Here is a 14,480-nt window from a genome sequence, read left to right as displayed (position 1 = left end):
TAAAACTCTTTCAAAAAATTGCAGAGGAAGGAACATTTCCAAACTCATTCTCTGAGGCCACCATCAGCCTGTTATCAAAATCAGAGAAAGACAACACAAAAAAAGAAAACTACAGGCCACCGATGAACATATATGCAAAAATCCTCAACAGAATTTTAGCAAACAGAATTTAGCAATACATCAAAAAGCTCATACACCATGATCAAGGTGGGTTTTTTCCAGGGATGCAAGGATTCTTTAATATATGCAAATCAATCAATGTGATACACCATATTAACCAATTGACAGATAAAAACCATATGATAATCTCATAGATGAATAAAAAGCCTTTAACAAAATTCAACACCCATTTATGATTAAATCTCTTCAAAAAATGGGCATAGAAAGAATCTATCTCAACATAGTAAAAGCCATATATGATAAGCCTACAGCAAACATTATTCTCAATGGCAAAAAAATGAAAGCATTCCCCCTAAGATAAGGAACAAGACAAGGGTGTCCACTTTCACCACTATTATTCAACATAGTCCTGGAAGTCCTAGCTGCAGTAATCAGAGAAGAAAAAGAAATAAAAGGAATCCAGATGAAGAAGTAAAGCTCTCACTGTTTGTAGATGAAATGATACTGTACATAGAAAACCCTAAAGATAGTATCAAAAAATTACTAGAGCTAATCAGTGAATTTAGCAAAGTTGCAGGATATGAAGTCAATACATAGAAATCACTTGCATTTCTATATACCAACAATGAAAACTCAGAAAGAGAAATTAAGTAATCAATCCCATTCACCATTACAGCAAAAGAATTAAATATCTAGGAATAAACTTACCTAAGGAGACAAAAGAACTGTACACAAAAAATTATAAGACACTAATGAAAGAAATTAAAGATGACATAAACTGATGGAGAGATATTCCATGTTCCTGGGTAGGAAGAATCGATACTGTGAAAATATCTATACTACCAAATGTAATCTACAGATTCAATGTGATCCCTATCAAATTACCAATGGCATTTTTCGCAGAACTAGAACAAAAAAATTTCATAATTCATATGGAAACTCAGAAGACCCTGAATAGCAAAAGCAATCTTGAGAAAGAAGAATGGAGCTGGAGGAATCAACCTTCCTGACTTCAGATTATACTACAATGCTACAGTCATCAAGATAGTATGGCACTGGCACAAAAACAGAAATATAGACCAATGGAACAAGATAGAAAGCCCAGAAATAAACCCATGCACCTATGGGTACCTTGTTTTTGACAAAGGAGACAAAAATATACCATGGGGCAAAGATAGCCTCTTCAATAAATGATGCTGGGAAAACTGGACACCTACATGTAAATGAATGAAATTAAAATATTTCTTAATACCATACACAGAGATAAGCTTAAAATGGACTAAAGACCTAAATGTAAGACCAGAAACTATAGAACTCTTAGAGGAAAACATAGGCAGAACACTCAATGACATAAATCAAAGCAAGATCCTCTATGACCCATCTACTAGAGTAGTGGAAATAAAAGTAAACAAGTGGGACCTGATTAAACTTAAAAGCTTTTGCACAGCAAAGGAAACTATAAGCAAGGTGAAAAGACAACCCTCAGAATAGGAGAAAATAATAGCGAATGAAACAACTGACAAAGGATTAATTTCCAAAATATATAAGCACCTCATACAACTCAATGCCAGGAAAACAAAAAACCCAATCAAAAAGTGGGGAAAAGACCTAAACAGACATTTCTCTAAAGAAGACCTACAGATGGCTAACAAACACATGAAAAGATGCTCAACGTTGCTCATTAATAGAGAAATGCAAATCAAAACTACAAAGAGATACCATCTCACACTGGTCATAATGGTCCTTATCAAAAAGTCTACAAACAATAAATGCTGGAGAGGGTGTGGAGAAAAGGGAACACTCTTGCACTGTTGCTGGGAATGTAAATTGATACAGCCAGTATGGAAGATGGTATGCTGCTGCTGCTGCTGCTGCTAAGTAGCTTCAGTCGTGCCCGACTCTGTGCGACCCCATAGACGGCAGCCCACCAGGTATGTAGATCCTTAAAACACTATGAATAAAACCACGGTGTGACCAAGCATATACCCTGAGGAAACCAAAATTGAAAAAGATACATGTATTCCAATGTTCATTGCAGCACTATTTACAATAGCTAGAACATAGAAGCAACCTAGATGTCCATCAACAGATGAATAGATAAAGAAGATGTAGTACATATACACAATGGAATATTACTCAGTCATAAAGAGGAACATATTTAAGTCAGTTCTAATGAAGTGGATGAACCTAGAACCTATTATACAGAGTGAAGTAAGTCATAAAGAGAAAGATAAACATTGTATTCTAATGCATATATACAGAATCTAGAAAAATGACACTCAAGAATTTATTTACAGGGCAACAGTGGAGAAACAGACATAGCGAATAGACTTACGGACATGGGGAGAGGAGAGGAGAGGGTGAAATGTATGAGAAGAGTAACATGGAAACTTTCATTACCTTATGTAAAATAGATAGCCAACAGGAATTTGCTGTATGGCTCAGGAAAATCAAACAGGGGCTCTGTATCAACCTAGAGGGGTGGGATGGGGAGGAAGATGGGAAGGAGGCTCAAAAGGTAGGGGATATGTGTATACCTACAGCTGATTCATGTTGAGGTTTGACAGAAAACAGCAAAATTCTGTAAAGCAGTTATCGTTCTATAAAAAAAAAAATTCATTAAAAAAATCACATGTATAGTGTTCTTGAGATTTTTATTAATTTAAAAAATTGACCATAAAAGGATACATTAACTGTTCTATTAGAAAATGAATATTTTCCTAGTGTGTGGCTTCAATTTAATTTCTAGCTACTTTAGTCTATTACACTGAGAACAATTTATAGGTAAATGTTTTTAAATCTTTAAATCTCAGAAGCAAAAATGCTCCCTGGGAGAGGGACAACACTTTTTTTTTAATACTTATATTTTTAGTATGTTTAGAATCAGTAAAAACCTTTTAAAATATCACATTTTCATTTTATTCTTTTGCAGAATTTATGAACTTTTCCTTGCAAAATATAGCCAGTTATATGAACAGTAAGGTTTTGTCCTGGTCATTAAGTAAAGCATTTAAAATATCAACTATGAATATTTGCAACATAATAATAATGAATATTTATTGTATGCTACCATGTAGCAGGCCTAGCACTAAATGCAATACCAACCTGATCTTATGTAACCATCAAAACTACTTTATAAGATAGTCATTACCATTTTCCATATTATCTGGATCCAAAAATGAATTCTTATGAGAGCTTAAATAACTTCATAATGTCTCTCAATGTTAAGTGTATTTGTCTTCTAATTATCAACTGTATCACAAAGCCGGTAGACATTTCAGTAAAATTAGGGTTAGCAAATTATTGAATGTAACTCCATCTTAAAATATATGCAATTATATTAAAATTTGTTGTTGTTCAGTCACTAAGTCACATCTGACTCTTTGTGACCTCATGAACTGCAGCACACCAGGCTTCCGTGTCCTTCACTATCTCCCTGAGTTTGCTCAAACTAATGTCCATTGAGTCAGTGATGCCATCCAACCATTTCATCCTAATACTAAACACACTTACACTTGGGGAATTCCAAATACTTAAAAAATATTATTTGTGTTAATTCATGAAAAATATTACTTGTGTTAATTCAGGAAAATATTATTTGTGTTAATTTATGAAAATTTGGGGGCTTCCCTGGTAGCTCAGCTGGAAAAGAATTTGAGACCCTGGTTCCATTCCTGGGTCAGGAAGATCCACTGGAGAGGGATAGGCTACCCACTCCAGTATTCTGGCCTGGAGAATTCCAAGGACTGTATAGTACATGGGGTCACAAAGAGTCAGACATAACTGAGAAACCTTCACTTTCATGAAAATTGTTAATGTAAATTTCTCATTCGACTTGTATAAATGATTGTGCACTATGTATGTCATAGCAAATCATGGAATTCTAAACAAACAAACAAAAACCCTCCAAAATTCATATTTTTTAACCCCAAACTTGGGAGGAGAAAGCTTTAATTGTAATTTATTTATGTTGCAGCTGTTCCACAAATATTTGTTCTTGGCTGCTTTCTAAAAGACTCTCAGGGAAATTTTCATACCCATAACAAAGGTCAACCATAAGACTTAACTTACTTAGGGCTTTCTAATTTCTGATATAAATCTCTTTCTACAGTTTTAACATCTTTCTGAGGCTACAATATTCAATCAATTAATCAATCTACCCAATGCCATCCTTATAATAATTTTAACACACTCAGTTTAAATTTTTCCAGAATCAATTACCTAGGTCCCAGTTGGATTAAATACTAATAAACAAATTCACTGTCTACATTACTGAGATGCCATAAAAATAAAATTATGACTCAGAGTTACTTTAAAAGACTTGGAAGATTAAAAATGCTATATTTTATCATTTTTGTTTGACATACTGATGTTATTTAAATCAGAATTAGTGTTGATTATTATAGTTATTCATTTTATACTGATATAACTTTACTGCTTTTTTAGGTAGAACCAAGTCTTTGTCCTGACAAATCACAGAAGAATAATCATAAGGGCAAAAGATACTGTGTGCTAAATAAAAGCCTTCCCATTCAGAAACCTCCTGACGTATTAATACAGGAATTGAAAGCTCTTTACCAAATGTAGGCAATGAGTGAGTGAAAGTCACTCAGTTGTGTCCGACTCTTTGAGACCCAATGGACTATACAGCTTGTGGAATTCTCCAAGCCAGAATACTGGAGTGGGTAGCTGTTCCCTTCTCCAGGAGATCTTCCCAACCAAGGGATTAAACCCAGATGTTCTGCATTGCAGGAGGATTCTTTACCGGCTGAGCCACCAGGGAAGCCCAAGAATACTGGAGTGAGTAGCCTTTTCCTTCTCCAGCAGATCTTCCCAACTCAGGAATGGAACCTGGCTCTCTCGCATTGAAGGTGGATTCTTTACCAGCTGACTTACCAGGTGTATACATTGGGCCAGGCTGTATCCTAGGCACTTAGGTTTCAGCCACAAATATAACATAAAATTCCTTCTTCTCGTGGTTCTGTTGAAAAAAACAGACTTTAATAAAGTAAAATGTAAACCAGTATACTAGAATCACTGGACATAGGTTATACATAAGCTCACCTTTAATCAATACTAACAAAGAGTTGTTCAAGTAATTGTGACTGTATATTTCCATGCAATGGCCCCACTCCAGTACTCTTGCCTGGAAAATCCCATGGACGGAGAAGCCTGGGGGGTTGCAGTCATGGGGTCGCTAAGAGTCGGACACGACTGAGTTATTTCATTTTCACTTTTCACATTCATGCATTGGAGAAGGAAATGGCAACACACTCCAGTGTTCTTGCCTGGAGAATCCCAGGGATGGGGGAGCCTGGTGGGCTCCCATCTGTGGGATCGCACAGAGTCGGACACGACTGAAGTGACTTAGTAGCAGCAGCAGCGTATGAGAATTCCCATTGCTCCGCATCCTTACCAACAGCAAATATTGTCTATCTTTTGATTTCTAGTTGATCAGTGTGAAGTAGTATTTTATTTGATTTTCATTTCCTTTTAATTGATCACCATTTGAATACTTTGTTGTCTGTTTGAATATCCTCCTCTGAAGTGCTTAGCCAGTAATTTTATTGTCTTTTTCTTACTGAATTATAGGAACTCATCATATATTCTAAATATAAACTACACTGTCATATGAGTTACAATCATTGTATTCAATTCTGTTGCTTTTCACTCTATTAATATTTGGAAGGAATGATGCTAAAGCTGAAACTCCAGTACTTTGGCCATCTCATGCGAAGAGTTGACTCATTGGAAGAGATTCTGATGCTGGGAAGGATTGGGGGCAGGAAGAAGAGGGGACGACAGAGGATGAGATGGCTGGATGGCATCACCGACTCAATGGCCATGAGTTTGAGTGAACTCTGGGAGATGGTGATGGACAGGGAGGCCTGGCGAGCTGTGATTCATGGGGTCGAAAAAAGTCAGACATGACTGAGTGACTGAACTGAACTGAACTGAACTATGAACAGAACTCCTAAATTTTAATAGAGTTCAATTTTTCAAGTCTTTAATTCTATGATTAGTATCTTATTGTGTTTTACTTAAAAAAATCTTTGCCCATCCACAGTAATGAAGGTGTTCTCCTGTTGTTCTGTGTCATAACATGTATTGTCTTTCACATATATGTCTGCAATCCATTTGGAAATGGTAAACTCTAAGGTATAGGTCAAATTTACTTTAATACAGGTTTCCAGCTGTCTCAGTATCATTTATTGGAATAGTAAAAGCACTTTGTCCTCCATTGCTGTGGCACTTTGTATAAAAAAGACATTTGCTTAAAATGGTACAAGTCTCAGCAAGTTTGAATGCTGATAGCAAAATATCCAGTAGAGAGTAGAAGACGACGATGAGGGAAAGGGAAAACAGAATGAACTGGAGTAGGCTACTGTGGATGTGAATAGAAGTGTAAATGGAGATGGTGACCTTAGCTGAAAACATAGATAGTCATTCATAATGGCAATATTAGTGATAATAATTAGTAATGCTTATATTATTTACTATAAACCAGATAGTTACTGTTCAAAGCACTCACACACACATATATACCTATGAATTCATATAGGTATATGTATTTTATGTCTAAATGTTTATAAACTCATATACATATATTTATATAAACTAATTTCATTTTCTAGCAACACCATGTATACATGTACACAGATGTACACATACAATATTGTTAGATAAAATATATGTGTAAGTGAAATTAGCTCATATATTCTACTCTGCATTTAATTTAAAATATACTATGCTATAGACATGGATTTTATGCAAGAAGTATCTTAAACAGAGTATAAAAGTAATTTGGCCAAGAGTGGTGAAGCTGGAGCTGAAATCCTGGCAAACACATTCAAATTCTCTAGGTTTAAAATTTTATGCTATATTTACCTATAGATACATTTTTATTCAGATTAGATAATAGTAAATTGACAAATACTTATTAATCATCTGTAGCTAACAGAGATTTAGCCAAATATCTAATTTTGACTATTTTGGCTATTTAGATATTTTGGCAAACATCTAATACCTATTTTCCTGTGTTTTGAGATGTCTTACTAAGTTTAAATTAAATCTCATTTGTAGTATAACTTTCATAAATTCAGCTGTTAAAAGTAATGGGAGAAATGAATTTGATCAGTCACTTTGAGTTTCCTATGTAATATATTTTTTAAGGCGAATATTCCTCCTTTATCTGAAACCTGTCACTCACAAAAATACAAGCCAGTTAATAGATTCAGCATTCAAAATTCCATTTTTGGTTGTATCCTGCCACACTCTTAAAATGTAAAGTGAAAACTGTGTAGAATGAATCCAAACACCACATTGGAATCTGCTTTAAGCACATGCACAGTTGCTCTAGTGCTACTTGTTTTATCTAATATCATGTTTGGATGGAACATACACATGGTTTTTTAAACACACATTTTAGTCAAATTGTAGACACTAACGTCAGCATAATGTTTGTGTGGTTTTGCAACAGCAAATTCCAAATAAGCTCCTTAGCCCTCTAACCTCTGGAAAGCAAACTAGAGCATGATGCCCATCAGACATTATATTTCTCTGTTGCCCATGAAATCACTGGCATTTATCAGCCAGTTCTGTGAAATTCAGACCAACGCAAGCAGAATGAAACTTGAACTTGTGTTTAATGTCACATAGGTTTGAATCACTTCCCCTAGTTTCTCTACAATTTCTCTGAGGCTTTTCATTTATATGTCCTTTAAAGATGTATACATTGGTCATTGCATTTCAAGATTTAAAAATACTGCTGTAAATAGAGAGTTGCTAAATATACCACACATCCACTACTAATTTTCAAAGCAGAGAGACAGCATTCTAAGCTAAGAGAAAAGCCCAAGAAACGGAATAAGCATGTCACAGCATGTTTGGGAAAAGAGGCAATAAGTTAGCTGGCACAGTGGGTGGCTGTTTAAAACCAGAGTAGGAAAAAAATGCAGAACTTGTGTTAAGTCAGATTATAAAACTCTGGAAATTAAGTTGCAGTATTTAATTAATTAGCTAATTAATTTTAATAGTATTTGGAGTACTTACTTTAGAAGGCACATTGCTATGTACAGATGATTCAGATTTGAACATGATATGATATCTGCTCTCAAGGAACTCAGAATTTCATAGGGAAAAGATGCATGAAAACAAGGTAATACTATATGATAAGATCTATAAAAAGGACATGTTTAAAATGCAATGAGGATTTAAGGTTAAAGCTTATTCAATCTTCCTAAGGGAAATGAGAGGAGAAGTGTTTCCCAAACAGGTTGCAGTTGGTCTGAGCATAAGACCAAGTAATGGTTTACTGTTCATTTCTTGTGGAGGGATCAGCAGTTACAAAAATCCAGAGGCAGATCCCTCCAGAGGCAGATATTTGAATTCAGATGGCACACTGTCAGATAACAATTTCTATTGCTCCCTTCCGTCTAAATATCACAATGACTGATAAAATATACATCTAAAAACTTCAAACAGAAACAGGTTTGTTTGACCAAAACAAAAATTTGCAACTGTGGACTTCAGCCAGTGTTTTTTGCGCTCTGATACCAAGAATAGACTGAGACAATCAATTTCATCTACTACAGGGTATATATGTATGTCAGGTGACACAAGCCATGTTTATTATATTAAATCAGAAGCCAGAATTGGTTGCTCCAAGAGGAAGGCTAAACCACTGTGCCCACTTGTGATTACTTCTCCAGTAGAAATGGGTTGGTGAGAAAAAGAAAACAAAGCCATACACATAGGACATGGGTCAAGAGATCTGGTGTTCAGTGAATGAATAAGTCTTTTCATGGTTTTGTCACAGGAGAGAAGGGCCCAGTTGTAAATATTGGATCTCATACCAGACTGGGAAATGAGGGTACAGGAGTGCATCTGCAAAATGGCTATATTGGATGCAAGGACTACAGAGATCAAGAGCAATATAACAAATGACAAACAAAAACGTCCTGTTCAAACTGAGCTTAAAAACAAAAGATCTAAAGCACAGAGGACTTCCTGGTGGCTCAGATGGTAAAAGCGTCTGGCTACAATGTGGGAGACCTGGGTTCGATCCCTGGCTTGGGAAGATCCCCTGGAGAAGGAAATGGCAACCCACTCTGGTACTCTTGCCTGGAAAATCCCATGGACGGAGTAGCCTGGTGGGCTGCAGTCCATGGGGTCGCAAAGAGTCGGACACGACTGAGCAACTTCACTTCACTTGAAGGAAAATTAAGAATAAGAGTCACTCTTTTACTAGAGCATAGATAGCCAGGGTGACCTTTTTAAATAAAACCACATAATGATGAAATGCACATTCACAGACATCTTTTAAAACTAATTTTAAGGAATTTCCCTGGTGGTCTAGTGGTTAAAACTTTGCCTTCCAATGCAGGTGGTACAGGTTCTATCCCTGGTTGGGGAGCTAAGATCCGATATGCCTCATGGCCAAAAAATCAAAACATAAAAGAAGCAATATTGTAACAAATTCAATAAAGACTTTAAAAATATATAAATAATAAAACTCATTTTAAAGTGATCTGAAAAATAGGAATATGTTGAGAAGAATGAACAAATGAAACAGAAATCCTGGGATGCATAGCGTTAGTATAGCCATTTACCCTGAAAGTGTCTGCCAAACCTCTGAGAAGGCACTTCGATGACTACATGTGATATGGGGGCATAAGGTGAATTTCAGGAAACTCTCAAGTTGCCATTCTTCAGCTAAGACTAGGACCCCAAAGAGCTCTACAGAAAGTAAGGGTGAATCAAAAGCAGACACATGGCACAGTCAATAAGAATTTGAATTTATTACCTCTGGCACTAGATGGAAGGGAAGGAAAAAGTGATATCCCCCTGGAAATCTTTTTTTTAAACATTTTTAATAGAAGATAACGTGAATATATTAAATTTCACAAATCTAAAGTGTACAGATGTTTGAATTTCACATTCAACTACAGCAGAGATGAGAATACAGAATATTTCTATCACTCCAGAAAATAACCTCGGCTTCTTCCCAGTTAATCCAGCCTTTATCCTTGGGGTAACTATTATTCTGGCTTCTAGCATTATAGATTCCTTGTTGCTTGCCCTTGAACTTCATATAAATGTAATCATACAGTGTGTCCTATGCGTGTCTGGCTCCCTTCACTCACTGTGATAGGAAGAATAATGAACCTTTAAAGGTATCATCAATCACTTCAGCTAAAGTCAAGGGCACATTTCTTGTCACCTTTTCCTGTTGAAGTTAAGATGCTTTCAACAGTGTGGAAGAGTCTTATCAGGCCATTTTCCTCCATGAGGAAGGTGACAGCGGTGGTGGATATTAAAGAAAAAAAAAGATCATTAATGTATCTCTTTCTGCTATATTCTGGAGGTTTTTATTGTTCCTTCCAGAACTACCTGGTTTATTATTTCGCCACCATTGCTGCAAAGTTGGTTTATCCCATAGCTATAAAACTTATTTTTCAGCAGTTACCTGTTCATGCCACACCTGTGATCAAGAGAGTTCAAGTGCAGTAAGGACAAAGACATTTTTGTAAAACTTACAGAGATTCATTATGTCATCCACTTTGGCTCTTGTACGTTACTTAGGGGCATTCAGTGAGTAGCATATTAGCATTTTGTTTTTAAAAATTGCAATTTGTTTCAATAATACATAGTTCCAAATATGCTACGCTATGCTATGCTAAGTCGCTTCAGTCGTGTCCGACTCTGTGCGACCCCATAGACGGCAGCCCACCAGGCTCCATTGTCCCTGGGATTCTCCAGACAAGAATACTGGAGTGGGTTGCCATTTCCTTCTCCAGTGCATGAAAGAGAAAAGTGAAAGTGAAGTTGCTCAGTCATGTCTGACTCTTAGCGACCCCATGGACTGCAGCCTACCAGGCTCCTCCGTCCATGGGATTTTCCAGGCAAGAGTACTGGAGTGGGGTGCCATTGCTTTCTCCAAGTTCCAAATAAGAGTATCTTAAATCTGTTAATCTGTATTTCTTCAAGTGGAAGACCAAACTGCTCTATCATGGCCAACTGAACCAAATATAGCAAGGTTCCTTCAGGGGAATATGGCCAGAGTTATGAGAAAGGACTTGATTTCTGCCCACAGAGAATAGCAAACACAGGCAATTTGGATTCTCCATTTCTAGCACCTACAGTTGAATAGTTGTAGCAGCCCAGAACACACTGTTGAATAGCAGTTTAGCTCAACCAGCAGTGTACATGGACTAGGTATTTGGGAGACCTCTGTGAATCAAGGGCTTCATTAAGCTAGTGACTTTGCATGAGACAGCAGAGCGTAAAATAGACTTTCTCCCAAATGCAAAAGGTAAAGCTGAGATGCCTTTGGGATGAAGCTAGCTGCATTCTTTGATATACTGTTTCCATTTGATAAGCAAGATCTTTTGAACCCTTCCTACCATATTATTCATGTGTTCAAGTTGACACACCTTATCAGCCTACCAGGCTGAAGACTAACAAGGAACCCATGAGTCAGGTATTTCTATAGAAAGTTAATAGCTAATTTTCAAAGTGGACATGACAGTTAGATATGGCAGAGGGACAGTTAGTCCAAAATCTCAAGGGGAGCCTCCAGGTGGAGCTGCTTCACTTGCCTGAGTCTGTAGCTGGCAAAATCATCAGTCACAAAGTGGTCATTACGACTGTGGGACACCAAAGGTAGGTGCTTCTCTACATGTTACTCTGTCCAACTGAGAGAATCCACTTGGTCACAGAGGGAGTTGGGAAATAAAAGCATACAAACATCAATCCCTGTCATATATTCAGTTGTATGATAAACAACAACAATTCATTGAGTTGGCCCAAAGATACTCTTCCACAAGGTCACCTTAGTTTCCCTTCCCATCATGAACTCTGCCCAAACTCCCATAAGGTGAATCTAAAGACCTCCTCCCACAATGGGACTGGTTAGGATGCTGACTTCTGGCACCTGCGGCAAATAGAGTTGTAAAAGTGTGAGTTTCTCCTTTTTTGGATATTTTTTAGCATATTGAAATCAGTGCATTTGAACTTTAGTCCACTTTGGGGACAGGGAGAAATTGTCCTGCCCCTAAGTATTATTCTTTTTATTTATCTATGTTTTATTTTAATTGGTGGCTAATTACTTTACAATATTGTGGTAGTTTTTGCCATACATTCACATGAATCAGCCATGGGTGTACATGTGTTCCCCATGCTGACCCTCCTTTCCACCTCCCTCCCCATCCCACCCCTCAGGGTCATCCCAGTGCACCAGTCCTGAGCACCCTGCCTCATGCATTGAACTTGGACTGGCGATCTATTTCACATATGATAACATACATGTTTCATTGCTATTCTGTCAAATCATCCCACCGTCACCTTCTCCCACAGAATCCAACAGTCTGTTCTTTACATCTGTGTCTCTTTTGCTGTCTTGCATAGAGGGTCATCATTACCATCTTTCTAAATTCCATATATATGCATTAATATACTGTATTGGTATTTTTCTTTCTGATTTACTTCTTTCTGTATAATAGGCTCCAGTTTCATCCACCTCATTAGAACTGATTCAAATGCATTCTTTTTAATAGCCGAGTAATACTGCATTGTGTATATGTACCACAGCTTTCTTATCCATTCATCTGCTGCTGGACATCTAGGTTGCATCCATATCCTGGCTATTGTAAACAGTGCTGTGGTGAACATTGGGGTACACATGTCTCTTTCATTTCTGGTTTCCTCGGTGTGTATGCCCAGCAGCAGGATTGCTGGGTCATATGGCAGTTCTATTACCAGTTTTTTTAAGGAATCTCCACATTGTTCTCCATAGTGGCTGTACTATTTTGCATTCCCACCAACATTGTAAGAGGGTTCACTTTTCTCCACACCCTCTCCAGCATTTATTGCTTGTAGACTTTTGGATAGCAGCCATTCTGACTGGTGTGAGATGGTACCTCACAGTGGTTTAGATTTACATTTCTCTGATAATAAGTGATGTTGAGCATCTTTTCATGTGTTTGTTAGCCATCTGTATGTCTTCTTTGGAGAAATGTCTGTTTAGTTCTTTGGCCCATTTTTTTATTGGGTCACTTACTTTTCTGGAATTGAGCTGCAGGAATTGCTTGTATATTTTTGAGATTAATTCTTTGTCAGTTGCTTCATTTGCTACTATTTTCTCCCATTCTGAAGGCCGTCTTTTCATTTTGCTTATAGTTTCCTCAGAGAATTCAGTATTATTCTTTTTAAAGTGATCAAAAGCAGGATAAAAGGGTAGGTGAGAGCTACTATATGCCAGGAAGCAAGTGCATCCACTTTCCATTTTGTGCTACATAGCAACTGCTTGCAACCCAACCAAATGAATTTCCAGTGTTTTGTCCACCCAAAACTCTATATATTGAGGGATAAAGTCATCATTGGTGACACCATCTATTCCAGCTTTGAGAGAACTTTCATTCAGCAGTCATGGCCATTTTGCTTCCATCTGAGACTAGGATTTTGGATCTTTGTCTTATTTGAACTTGAATCACACAATGACAGCTTTTCAAAAAAGAATCTACCTTAATATGGGGCATTTGGTGATCCATTTTCATGATAGCATCTTTTCATTTTTCATCAGTTTTAAACATAAGGGCTAAAGGACCTTTTTCGTGTGGTGGATCTGCCTGCAAACATGTACCTATATTTCTTTGGGTAGTTTCTCCTTCTCCAGTGAGTCACCATCATCAACATTGTACCAAATATAGGGCAGTAAGAGCTCAAATACTAGCCAATGCCTTATTTATAATTTCCCGTGTGAATTGGTCTCTATAAATTCTCCCCAAGAGGGTCAAAATTTACTTATAGCCATCAGAACTTCAAAACTGCACAACTTTGAAAAGTTTTACAAACTGTATATTAAATAATATTATTGAATTACTGATTACCTTAATTTGGAAATTATGTTTTAATGCTGGCTGGAAGAAGCACAAGATAGAATCAAGATTGCCAGGAGAAATATCAATAACCTCAGATATGCAGGTGACACCACCCTTATGGCAGAAAGTGAAGAGGAACTAAAAAGCCTCTTGATGAAAGTCAAAGAGGAGAGTGCAAAAGTTGGCTTAAAGCTCAACATTCAGAAAATTAAGATCATGGCATCTGGTCCCATCACTTCATGGGAAATAGATGGGGAAACAGTGGAAACAGTGTCAGACTTTATTTTGGGGGTCTCCAAAATCACTGCAGACGGTGATTGCAGCCACGCAATTAAAAGACGCTTACTCCTTGGAAGAAAAGTTATGACCAACCTAGATAGCATATTCAAAAGCAGAGACATTACTTTGCCAAAAAGGTCCATCTAGTCAAGGCTATGGATTTTCCAGTAGTCATGTATGGATGTGAGAGTTGGACTGTGA

The 14,480-nt window shown here is 37.0% G+C and overlaps 1 long non-coding RNA gene across 1 annotated transcript in view; it reads right to left on the bottom strand.

Moving 5' to 3' along the window:
• Positions 1-4,997: 4,997 nt before the first annotated feature.
• LOC104996443 overlaps positions 4,998-14,480 on the bottom strand; it is a 40,640-nt gene continuing 31,157 nt past the window's right edge. Inside the window, exon 3 of the long non-coding RNA XR_826191.1 lies at positions 4,998-5,101. This is a non-coding gene — a long non-coding RNA (uncharacterized LOC104996443). The remainder of the gene's footprint in view (positions 5,102-14,480) is intronic.

Source organism: Bison bison, unplaced genomic scaffold, assembly GCF_000754665.1.
Source record: "Bison bison bison isolate TAMUID 2011002044 unplaced genomic scaffold, Bison_UMD1.0 scf7180017864294, whole genome shotgun sequence".
NCBI lineage: Eukaryota > Metazoa > Chordata > Mammalia > Artiodactyla > Bovidae > Bison > Bison bison.
This window is presented reverse-complemented; position numbering and strand designations above follow the sequence as displayed.